At 47.5% G+C, this 13,030-nt stretch overlaps 1 protein-coding gene across 2 annotated transcripts in view; it reads right to left on the bottom strand.

The window, feature by feature from the left end:
* slc38a5b (solute carrier family 38 member 5b) overlaps positions 1 to 12,202 on the bottom strand; it is a 46,069-nt gene extending 33,867 nt beyond the window's left edge. For both annotated transcript variants that reach the window (XM_036532925.1, XM_036532924.1), the window contains exon 1: positions 12,064 to 12,202. The gene's annotated coding sequence lies outside the window, so the exon portion shown is untranslated. The remainder of the gene's footprint in view (positions 1 to 12,063) is intronic.
* Positions 12,203 to 13,030: the final 828 nt, after the last annotated feature.

Below are 13,030 nucleotides of genomic sequence, written 5' to 3' on the forward strand. Positions count from 1 at the left end.
AGGGAGTGGTTTCAGGGTACCCCTTTAGAATTAATGCCTCCTACAATTACACGTTGGTGCAGTTAGAAAATGCAAAAACCTAACACAGATCTGTACAACACAAACCTCGTTACAGTACAAGTTTAATATCACAAAATGTATTATCTATTTTTTTTCCATCAAAAGACACTTAAAATATGCAGTGGGATTCTGCAGCTACAGTTGCCTAAAGACTAGGAGAACAACAAGCTTAATTGGTAATGACCTTGGTCATTTCCTCGTTTACTTATTTAAACCATTGACTATGGTACCAAGCATCACGTTTTTTGTTTTGTTTTTTTTTTTTCATTTGTTACTTACTCTAAGTATCTGACTCCCTGCCAGCCTGCCTGTCTTTTACTTTTGGAGGTGGTCTTCTTTAACTTCACTCTTTACAGTACACAACACTGTACACCCCTGTTATAGTTGATCATCTTTCACCCTGTGCAAACAATGCCTTATCACACTGGATTTTTTTTCAAACGCAGAAGTGAAATACTCCCACTGTTCTCGCCTATAGTTTTGAATGGGGGTAAAATTAGCGATTTTTCTTAAAGTTGTCATGACTGAACATGGTTAGAATCTGCACAAGTGTGCCAATCAGTGGTGCAGCACATTACAATAGGCAATGCAACAGAGAAATGGTAGGAGGTTTCCAGTGGGTGTCTGAAGGGCAAATGAAGAATTGTCACTTATCATGTCTAGGAACAGAAGGTTAATGGCAAAGGGTACAAATCTTTTTGGCAGAATCTGACCTGAAAGTACAGGCAGCTCTCATCATTTTAAGAAATGTTTTTGTTGATGACTGAGAGAAGTGGCAAATAGCAAACTTAACAAAGCAAAACTTGACAAAATATGAATAATCTTTGTTGCAAGCCTTTTGACAGGGCTCAGGCAAGGACTCAGGCGCGGACCACGAGAACTCCAGAATCCAGGCGTTTATAAACAGAATCGTAGAACAAGCAGGCAGTCCAAAACAGGCAGGGTCAAAATATCAGGAAGGCAGTCCAAACACAGTCAGGAATCAAAGCCGGGGACAGGCAGGGTCAAACCAGGTAGTCAGGACGATCAGGTGAACAAGGCAGGACAGCAGGCAGGAGCAAGGTCGAAGAGCAGGCAGGGTCAATACGGGGAACAGCGATCAGGCAGAAAACACGGCGGGAACGAGACAGGCAAAAACACACTGCAACGAACTGGCAACAAGACAGAGACAAGCAGGGTAGATATAGGGCTGGGCTGATGAGGAGATGGGAAGCAGGTGTGTAAGCAGGCAGGAGGGGATGATCGGGTGGGCGGAGACAGGGCGGAGAGTGGGGCAGGGCTAGAACACAAGGAAAACAAAAGCACATGGACAGGGAAAAACAAAACACAATAGCTAGGGGGCGGGAGCACTGACAGTACCCCCCCCCCCCCCCCCCTACGGACGCCACCAGGCGTCACAGCAGGCGAGCCCGGGTTCCGGCGGTGGAAATCCCGGATCAAGCCAGGGTCCAGGATGTCCCTGGCTGGGACCCAGTATCTCTCCTCGGGTCCGTAGCCCTCCCAGTCCACCAGGTACTGGAGACCGCGCCCCCGACGCCAAACCCCCAGTAGACGGCGTACAGTGTAGGCTTGTGCTCCATCAATCAGGCGGGGAGGCGGAGGAGCCTGGGGAACCGGGCAGAGAGGGCTGTGGACGACGGGTTTGATCCTGGAGACGTGGAAGGTTGGGTGGATGCGGCGAAGGGAGAGCGGGAGCTTCAGCCGGACCGCCGCGGGGCTGATCACCTTAGCGATGGGAAAGGGGCCGATGAAGCGGGGAGCCAGCTTGCGGGAGTCCACCTTGAGGGGAAGGTCCCGGGTGGCGAGCCACACTCGCTGACCCTGGCGATAGCGGGGTGCCTTGGAGCGGTGGCGGTCAGCAAACCGCTTGACCTGAGCCGAAGAGTGGAGCAGTGCAGTACGTGCACGTCTCCAGGTGCGACGGCAGCGCTGGACAAACGCCGTCACCGAGGGGACCCCCACCTCCTCCTCCTGGGCCGGGAATAGGGGAGGTTGGTAGCCCACACAGCACTGGAAGGGGGACAGCCCTGTAGATGCAGAGGGCAGGGAGTTGATGGCGTACTCCACCCAGGGTAGCTGCTGGCTCCACGCCGTGGGCTCCTGAGACGTGAGGCAACGCAGTACCACTTCTAGCTGCTGGTTGGCCCGCTCGGTCTGGCCGTTAGACTGGGGGTGAAACCCGGATGACAGGCTGACCGTGGCACCCAGTAGCCTGCAAAAAGCTTTCCAGAAATGAGAGGTGAATTGGGGCCCCCGGTCGGACACCACGTCAGTGGGTAGTCCATGCAAACGGAAAACATGGTGTATGAGCAGCTGGGCTGTTTCCTTGGCAGAGGGTAACTTGGGCAGCGGAATGAGATGTACCGACTTGGAAAAGCGATCTATGACAGTAAGGCTGGCGGTGTTACCGTCAGACGAGGGCAAGCCAGTGACAAAATCCAGGGCGATGTGGGACCAGGGTCGTCTGGGAATTGGCAGGGGTTGTAGCAGGCCGGCGGGCGGTAAGGTGGACGTCTTGTTCCGGGCGCAGACTGAGCAGGCGGAGACGAAGGTCCGGACTTCATCGTTCATGGTAGGCCACCAAAACCGTTGGCTAATGAACGCCGCAGTACGTCGGGCACCGGGATGGCAGGCGAGTCTGGAGGAGTGCCCCCACTGCAGGACCTGAGAGCGAGCAGACTGGGGAACATAAAGGCGGTTAGGGGGACAGGTGCTAGGGCCCAGTTCGGCCCGAAGAGCAGTGCGGACGACGGTCTCGATGTCCCACTGAGCAGCCACGACCACACATCGGGCGGGTAGGATGGTGCTGGGCTCCTGGGGTACCTCTGCGGGTGAAAACTGGCGTGAAAGGGCATCTGGCTTACCATTCTTGGAACCGGGGCGGTATGACAGGGTGAAGTCAAACCTGGAAAAGAACAGGGACCAGCGGGCTTGCCTGGGGTTCAGACGTTTGGCCGACTTGAGGTACTCTAAATTCTTGTGGTCGGTCCACACCAGGAATGGGATGCTCGTCCCCTCCAGCCAGTGCCTCCACTCCTCCAGCGCCAGTTTGACTGCCAGTAATTCCCGATCACTGATGTCATAGTTGCGTTCGGTGGGTGTGAGGCGGTGAGAGAAAAAGGCGCAGGGGTGTAGTTTGTTGTCTGTCGGCGAGCGTTGTGACAGGATGGCCCCCACTCCTATGTCTGAAGCGTCCACCTCCACGATGAACTGCTGGGCAGGATCCGGCTGGGTCAGGACAGGCGCTAAGGTGAACCGGGTCTTCAGGTCGACGAACGCCTTCTCGGCTTCAGGGGACCAGGAGAATGCCGTCTTAACAGAAGTCAGAGAGGTGAGAGGAGCAGCCACCATGCCGTAATTGCGGATGAAGCGGCGGTAGAAGTTTGCGAACCCCAGGAAGCGTTGCAGCTCCCGACGTGAAGTGGGGCGAGGCCACTCCTCTACTGCCTGGACCTTCTGCCTGTCCATCTGGATGCTTCCCGCGGAGATGACAAAACCCAGGAAGCCGATGGTGCCCCGATGGAATTCACACTTCTCTGCTTTCACGTATAGCTGGTTCTCCAGCAGGCGCTGAAGGACGCGACGGACGTGCTGGAAGTGTTCGGACCGGGAGCGAGAAAAGATCAAGATGTCTTCCAAATAAACAAACACAAACCGATTGAGCATATTTCGGAGGACGTCATTCACCAGGGACTGGAAAACAGCCGGGGAATTCATCAAACCGAATGGCATGACCAGATATTCATAATGCCCAGAGGGGGTGTTGAAAGCTGTTTTCCACTCGTCCCCCTCTCGAATTCTGACCAGGTGGTAGGCATTGTGGAGATCCAGCTTGGTGAAGATGGTGGCGCCCTGTAGTGACTCGAAGGCAGACGACAGAAGGGGTAGGGGGTAGCGGTTCTTAACAGTTATGGTGTTGAGACCCCGATAATCAATGCAGGGACGAAGAGAGCCGTCCTTCTTTCCAACAAAGAAAAAGCCAGCCCCTGCGGGCGAGGAGGACGGACGGATTATCCCTGCTGCCAGGGACTCCTGGATGTACCGGTTCATAGCCTCGGTCTCCGGTGGGGACAGGGAGAACAGGCGCCCCCTAGGGGGTGACGAACCGGGCAGGAGCTCTATGGCGCAGTCGTAAGGACGATGCGGGGGCAGCGAAGTGGCACGGGACTTGCTGAACACCGGCTTAAGGTCCAGATACTCTGGCGGTACTGCCGAGAGGTCAGGAAAATCCTCAGGTGCAGGGGGGGCTGGTGAAACAGGGACCAAGGCATCGCGAAGGCAGTGCGAGTGGCAGAAGGGGCTCCAGCCCAGGATCTTATTGCCCTCCCAGTCGATGTGTGGATTGTGCTGCACTAGCCAGGGGTGACCCAGGACCACGGAGGCTTGAGGGGTGTTGAGGAGATGCAGCACTCTCTCTTCGCGGTGGTTGCCGGAAATGAGGAAACTCACCGGGTGGGTGGTGTGGGTGATGCGGACCAGCGGGGCTCCGGTGAGGGCATGGGCCTCCAATGGTGAGTGCAGTGGGATGCGGGGCAGGTGCAGCTTGGCCGCCAGGTTGGCGTCAATGAAGCTTCCGTCAGCTCCCGAATCTATTAGGACAGAAACGGTGTGAGACTGACCCCCGACGATCAGGGTGGCGGTGAACAGAGGATGGACTTCAGGGGACTGGTGTAAGGGGGTGCCGCTCACCCGTAATCCCCTCACTACTGGGTGAGCACTGGCCTTTGCCGGGCAGATTGCCACGAAGTGCCCTGACTGCCCACAGTACAGACAGGACCCAGTGCTGTTCCTCCTCTGACGCTCAGCAGGTGACAGACGAGTCCGGTCGACCTGCATCGGTCCTGGAGGGGTAGGTGGAGGAGATGCAGGACCTCGTGTAGCCCAAACAGAGGACTGCTCCCGGGAGGGACTGGGCGGACTTCGGGAACCCCTCTCCCTGCGGTGCAGCATCAGGCGCTGGTCCACACGAATGGCCAGGCCCACCAAGGCATCGAAGCTGGCAGGTAGCTCCCGGGTGGCTAGCTCGTCCTTGATGGGCTCCGAGAGGCCGTTGAGGAACGCATCATACTGAGCCTCCATGTTCCACCCGCTGGAGGCAGCGAGGGTGCGGAAATCAATAGCGAAATCCGACACCGATCGGCCCCCCTGGCGGGTCAGCAGCATCTCCCGGGCAGCCTCACGACCGTGCTTAGAACGGTCGAACACCTTCTTCATCTCTTCGGTGAAGGCTGCGTAGGAGTGGCAGAAAGAGGCACCGGCGTCCCAGACTGCGGTGCCCCACTCCCTGGCACGGCCCGTCAGCAGGGTGATCACGTATGCGATCCTCGTCCGGTCCGTAGGGAACATAGAGGGCTGGAGCTCGAACACCAGGGAGCATTGGGAGAGGAACGACCTGCAGGTACCTGGATCGCCGGCATACGACTCAGGAGGTGGCAGTAGGGGTTCCAGACTCGGAGGTGCAGGCAGGAGAGGGGGAGAGACGGCTGCAGGTGGCACTGGGCGGCTCTGCTGCAGCTGCAGCAGCTGAGCCGTGATGCTGGCCATGCTGGTGGCGAAGCTCTCCAGGGACCTGCCGATTGCCTCCAACTGGCTCTGATGGGTTCCCAGAAGGGTACCTTGCAACTCCAACGCTGCTCTCAGCTGAGGAAGGTCTGCTGAGTCCATGATGGCCAGTTCGTACTTTCAAGGCTCAGGCAAGGACTCAGGCGCGGACCACGAGAACTCCAGAATCCAGGCGTTTATAAACAGAATCGTAGAACAAGCAGGCAGTCCAAAACAGGCAGGGTCAAAATATCAGGAAGGCAGTCCAAACACAGTCAGGAATCAAAGCCGGGGACAGGCAGGGTCAAACCAGGTAGTCAGGACGATCAGGTGAACAAGGCAGGACAGCAGGCAGGAGCAAGGTCGAAGAGCAGGCAGGGTCAATACGGGGAACAGCGATCAGGCAGAAAACACGGCGGGAACGAGACAGGCAAAAACACACTGCAACGAACTGGCAACAAGACAGAGACAAGCAGGGTAGATATAGGGCTGGGCTGATGAGGAGATGGGAAGCAGGTGTGTAAGCAGGCAGGAGGGGATGATCGGGTGGGCGGAGACAGGGCGGAGAGTGGGGCAGGGCTAGAACACAAGGAAAACAAAAGCACATGGACAGGGAAAAACAAAACACAATAGCTAGGGGGCGGGAGCACTGACACCTTTCTCCATATTTGTGATGTGGAGAGAGATACAGTTGGAGAGAAGTATTCAGAATTGTACTGACAATAATAATAATAATATATTAATAAATATTATTTTATTCAAAGCTCCAGGTCACTATATTTTGTACTGTGAAAGCATTCACACATGCACACACTGACACTCTCTGATGCTGTTTATTCTTACTTGAGCGCAGCTGTAGTGGTACTTAGCTTGTCTCCAGTTGTCCTGGAGTGTGTTGTCACAAATGCACGTGTCCACGTTTTGTCGTACACGTGCATAAAATCCACAAATCAGTAACACAGGCTGCCCCCGTAGCACTGCCGCCACTGGGCAAAGGTCATCACTCGAGGATAATGTCTTCGTGTAAAAAGGTAGCAACACTTAAGTTTGTAGTGGTAGCATGGTCTTCTCATCCGGAATTGCTCCATGGCCTTGATCATTTAAAACTTTCAGCAGACAGTTATTCTGAAACCACACTTTTTTACTTTCGAAAGAAACAAAAAAGGAAGGAATAAGGTGAAATGAAATTTGACATCAGTATACAGCAGATGATGTGCAGACTTACTCTGTTACTTTGCCAAGCATGTGTGAACCCTTCCCTTTTTCACTCTCTAGCTATGTGGTTTATTTGCTTTTGCAGTTGATTAAGTGCCTTTTGTGTGCTGTAGGATTACTTAAGAAGATAGCTATCCGGTTTTTTTTTCACTCATCATCAGATTTTGTAGCAGTTTATCTGGTAGCTAGGCTAATTATATTGCATTAGCTAGGCAGCTACCCATCGCTGCCAGCTGTTAAGAAGCATAAAGACTGAAGAGTGAAAGCTGAATTGAAACCTGTTGCCTGCAAAGACTTTGCGAAACCTCACTTGGAGAAACTACAAAGATATGGCAGAAGGTCTTGTGGTCTGATGAGACTAAAGTGGAACTTTCGGGCTCAAGCACTAAGCGGTGTGTGTGGCGTAAAGAAAACACTGCACATTAGCCAGGAAACACTATCCCCACTGTGAAATACACTGATGGTAGCATCATGTTATGGGGGTGCTTTTCAGCAGTAGGGACTGGCAATCAGGTCAAGATTGGTGGGAAGATGAATGCTGCACAATTGGAAAGACCTCAAAACAGCTGTCCACCACCGCTCCCCAGCTAACCTGGTACAGCCTGAGCAATTTTGCAAGGAGGAATGGACTCCTATTGCCCCGTCACATTGTGCAAAATTAATATGTTTACCGAAAAGGACTGATGGCCGTAATACCTATGAAATGTGGTTCCACCAAGTACTAAAAAAGGGGGATAAATGCTTATTAATTTCTAACATATTAGTTCTTGATTTTTTTTATTTTATTATTTGATTTTTTATTTTTATTTTTAAATTTTTCTTTCTTTTTCTGGGATGCAGTTTTGCAGAGTTGAATGATTCACAAATAAATCCCAGCCTGATTAGTCAAAATCTCAGGTTGTGTAAATCATATGTGTGACAAAATGGTTCAGGTTGAATACTTTTTCAAGGCACTGTATTTATTCATGGACATTGTCGCTCTTTTGTTAATAAGTACCATCAGGAACGGAGCCGATGGCTCATCGCAGAGGAGGCGAGGACCTGTAGTGGGCCCTTATACAGCCAATAGAGGGTATACATGTGACGTCACAGTAGGCGGAGTCACTGCGGGTTACATCCACTGAGTGGCAGCGTTAGCGTTCAGCTTGTGTAACAGGGTAATAAATTGTGATTCACTTGCCATTCATAGATAACCAATAGGTAATAGCTCTTAAAAGTGTCTCATTCTCTTGCTCTGTATTAAGGTGGAACCTTGTCAGCCGGTATGTGTTGCATCATGTTGACGTGGGGCTGTGTTAGAATGGTCCCAGTCGCATGAATGCACATTGCTGGTAGGTCGCATGTTTCAGACACTGCTCATGTAAATGTAATGTTTTAATTATAAAGTGAATATAGGAAGGTAGAGTTCATTTTAATGTGTTAATGTTACATTTCGGCATGTATTTAAGAAGTTTTGTAATTTTCTTGTGTGTATTTTTGTTTATAACACCGAATATATACTGGAAGCTAGCCAGCTAACTAGCTAGTTATAGCGGTAGTAAAAATCCCATGTGGTGCATGCATGCCTGATCGTTTTCTCTTCTGTATGCTAGTTACACAACGGTGCATGATGAGATCGGCTGTGCATGGCTAAATGCATGTTTCTTCATTTTTTTCTACAAGGTACACTGTTTAATTGCGTTTCTGTAATTGCGTTTCTAATTGTTGGAACGGTCCCAGTCGCATGAATGCACATTGCTGTTACACAGCGGTGCATGACGAGATGGGCTGTGCATGGTTAAATGCATGTGTCTTCATTTTTTTCTACCAGGAGCGAGAATAAAGCGACTGTGGTAGGATACAAAAATTGGTGTGTCATCGTTTTTAATTAAACACAACGCAACAAAGAAACATCAGTTACACTTGAATGCCGCGAAAACATAAAAAGCACATCTAAAATGGGAAAGAGCTGTTGTGCGATTGACTGTACAAATAGATTCAACAAGAAATCGGAGCTATCTTTTTACAGACTGTCGAAAGCTAAAGAAAAGAGAAGCAAATAGATGGCTGCAATTCGCAGAAACAACTGGAATCCAGGCACCGAAACGTGTAGTTTAAAGCTTTCCAAATAAAAGCTGTAGTAAAATAAACATATTTGTACAAACCTGTCCACATACAACCAGAATATCCACAAATAAGTGTCCTTGTCACTTAAATTTCTCTAACAAATCCCACCTTGAAGTAGCCTACGACCAAGCTTTTGCGGACATTCTAAAACGCTTAACGTGGCTTAATGTTCCAAAACGGCGATCAATGATCACCAAATTTCTCTCGGGTATCTCTTGTCATAAACACTTCCACCTGTCAAAAAACTCAAAACCGAAATCATATGAGTAGGCCTATGGACGTTCTTACATTAAGCGCTTTCCTCTAGATTGATGCCCATTAGCCTATAGGCTAAGGAAAAGGCTTAACGTGGCTTAATGTTCCAAAATAGCGTCCAATGATCACCAAATTTGTCTGACATCTCACATGTCATAAACACCATCTCCTATCAAAGAGCAAAACTAAAATCCAAGGAATATGGTAGTTAGGCCGACGTTACGTTAAGCACTGTCCTCTCAGTTTTGCTTTTTTGTTGATCGCTGTTCGGAAAATTAAGCTACGAAGCATTTTCCTTATAATGGGCGTCAATGGAGAATTTAGCTTTTTTGATAGGAGATAGTGTTTATGACGTGAAATGTCAGACAAATTTGTTGATCATTGATCGCTGTTTTGGGACATTAAGCCACGTTAAGCCTTGTCCTTATAATGGGCGTCAATGGCGATGAAAGCGCTTCACGTGAGATAACGACCATACTCGATTTTCATACGACGATTTCGGTTTAGATTTTTTGACAGGAGGAAGTGTTTCTGACAAGAGATGTCCGAGAGAAATTTGGTGATCATTGATCGCAGTTTTGGAACATTATGCCACATTAAGCGTTTTAGAATGTCCCGGCTTTTGTATGCCTTATGGCGTTGCTTTGTGTATTTCCCCGACGTGTCAGGAAACCCGTCAGTGCATAACCTCTATTACAGGCTGTATGGAGATGCAAGACAGATCCAAGGGGAAACTTACGGAGACGAAAGGGCAGAATGGAGAATGAGGTGTGCCATTTCTCGTGGACCATTTTTAAATACCGCGGCTCCGTCAGCAGTGACGGCCATGGGAAATAAGACGGCGACTGCCTAGTTCCTACTTTGGGACTCGAACAGAGGGCGTATTTTTTCTGTTTGTACACTTACACAAGGATACTGGCAGCGAATAAAGTTTTCTGTAACTATTGTGTCTGCTCATTCAAAATAAATATCGCGGCGAGAAACTTAGCTAGAGGTCGGTCGAAACCATTACGCCCTCAGCCTCAGTACCATCATTCAGGATCTTCACAGTTGTAGCTAAGTACATGACAAAGTTAAGGGCCAAAGAAGGAAACACTCTGAACAAAGTGAACTAGACTGTACTGTGAACGAGATGTATTGACAGAACCCAAGAAACTGAGGAAATTAAACAAATCAGACACCTTGTGAGAGAGAACTGGAGCAGTGTTATTTTTTAGAATATCAAAGAATGCAGCTTTAAAAAAGATCAATTAGTTAGAAAAAATCTAATAAAATACTGGCAATAAAATGGACTGGCAGCCCCAATATAAAATGCATATAAAGTAATTATTTTTTAATTCAATGTGTTAAAAATCCACCTTCAGTGGTTAGGCAGCTTTGTCAAGTATTAAAAAATGAGAACATCAGACCAGATCAATGATAAAAAATATTCTACCTACCTCTATCAGGAAAGTAATTGATGATTGAATGATGAATGATTTTTGAGATATTGTAGCTATTGTTTAATAATCACTTCTGCTGTCTTATTTTAAAATCAGAATCATTTGCTTTGGTAAATACATTTAGTAGTTTTTATAATATCTGTCTGAATGTCTACTGCATTGGTATTCATATGGAAAACACAGGAGAGCAATATTTTATGCACATCAATACCTGAAAAAGACTGTGTGTGTGTGTGTGTGTAAATCGTGTGTGTGTGTGTGTGTAAATCTCAGAAACAATGATGGAGGTATGTTTACAAGATATCTATATCACCATTTTCCTTTACTAGTTTGTGATGGAATCAGAGAGCACAAGATCAGACTTGTCATGGTTATTGTACCATTTGAATCCGTTTCACAAGGAGTTTTCATTTATTTTGTCCATACTGCCAAACACCACAGAATTTCTTACACACCTCATGTTTTATTTAAGTTACACAAGGGGAAAAAATTCCAAGAGTTTTCTAGATACTTGCAATGTCTGGTTCTGTGCTCAGTGATACTTACAAAGTCAAAGAGTCTTAATTACACAATCAACACTGCAACAGAAGCACACACTAAACTTCCACAGAGTGGGGCACACACAGTAGGCAATAGCAGAGGTAACTAAGCAACATAAGTACAAATCACAAAGAGCTGGATGCCCAAATACTGAATCTAAATATGTTCATGTTTGGATATTACATGCCCTCACATGTATTCTGTAAAATAAAATGGAAAAAATGCTTTTGATCACATCACTGAGGCCAATGGGAGCAGTGGGGTCCCAATGTTATATTTCTATATGTGTAACACTTCCTTTCTACATTATGATCCTTAACCTAACAATATTCCAGCCAAGTCCTCCCTCATTTGGACATCTGCAGCAACTGTATTTCTGCCATGCCCTCCCTGGTCTGATGACGGTGTGTGTCTCAGATTGCTCTGGACGTTTTAAATTGTGGGACAACCACGTGCTCAGTGTTCTGAAGGACCTTGCATGGAGCTGTAAGGAGAGCTAACAGTGCTTTAGGGCACTGAAATAGCCACCGTTCTGGAATCATTACCACTATATGTTATTTGACTGGTTCAGGCTAAATGAAAGGTGAGTGAAATATGTCATTAAAAACATTTTTAAAATAAAACTTTGTGATTCATACTGTTTGTAAAACCTCACTAACTCTCTGTAAGGAGCACTACTGTGTATGGCAAAACTGGAATGTTATAATGTGTGCAACGTCCAGCAGAATCTTCTTTCTTTTTCCTCAGAAGTGAGGGATAACCATTATGCTTTGTGCTTTTTTCTGATGCAGGATTTCCACTCTTTAGAGAATTCACATCCCCCTCTCCCCCATTAAAAAACTTAAGCCATCAACTTTGCAAAAATAGCTACACCAGTAAAGGTTATTCTCTTACAGCAACTTACCCTCATTGAACAGCTGTAGTCTGAGTTCTGGTTAGTAGTCTGTTCTTTAGTGTATTTTCACATAGAAATCCCCCTTAAAGCTACCAGCCTCTTCACAGCTGCTGTGGTTGATGTCCAGTCAGTCAATGAGCTATCCTCTAAAAAGCATATGAGAGTGTGAGAGAAAAAAAGCTCAGAGAGTATGAGAGGGTATACAGTAACACCCATGGTTAACTCTTTCTCTGCCTCAGATCTTCCATCTTTGTTGATCTTTGTTGTAGTGTTTCTAGGTTTTGGAGACTAAGGCCTTTCTTGTTATTTTTCTTAATTGTCTTTTTCTAAAGTGAATCTTTTTGGGGTAAATGAAATTAAACCCAGTTTGAAACATGGTAAGAGGTACACTATCTAAATAAATCTGAAGCTATGAAATCCTGCGCGATGGAAAACTGGGGGCACTCAGCAGGTAATTAAGTGGAGCTTTCTGGTCTTTTAATGGAAATCTTGTTTTGACATTTAGTACTTTATTGCTATTGAAGCTTCACAGTTATTGATCTAATTGTGAGTTGACTTCTGCTCCATGGTTCCTTGCCAGCAAGAGCACTAACAGATGACACACTACCTCTGCTGCCATTACAGCAATTAATGATTCACCAGGAAAATTACAATTTATGCCCAGTGTGCATCTTGTCTAGTAAGCAGCAGTATGTATTACCAGAATCAGTTCATTCTCATTCTCTTATTTGTAGTTCTAGTGTGTTTATTGTGTTGCAATAATTACAATTAAAGTATTTTTGTGTATTTACATCATTAGAGGTGTAGACAGGGAACTGATATGGACACATTAGCTAGACTGACATACTAGATTATCAGATAAGGCTGACTACTGTGGCTTTCCTCTGTGTTTCCCTCAGTTCTTAATGGGCAGATGGTGTCCTTTTGTTTGTATGACCAAATTTTTGTATAGAGAGGCCAAGTAGTTGCCACTCAG

This window comes from Megalops cyprinoides, chromosome 7 (genome assembly GCF_013368585.1).
Source record: "Megalops cyprinoides isolate fMegCyp1 chromosome 7, fMegCyp1.pri, whole genome shotgun sequence".
NCBI classification, from domain to species: Eukaryota; Metazoa; Chordata; class Actinopteri; order Elopiformes; family Megalopidae; genus Megalops; species Megalops cyprinoides.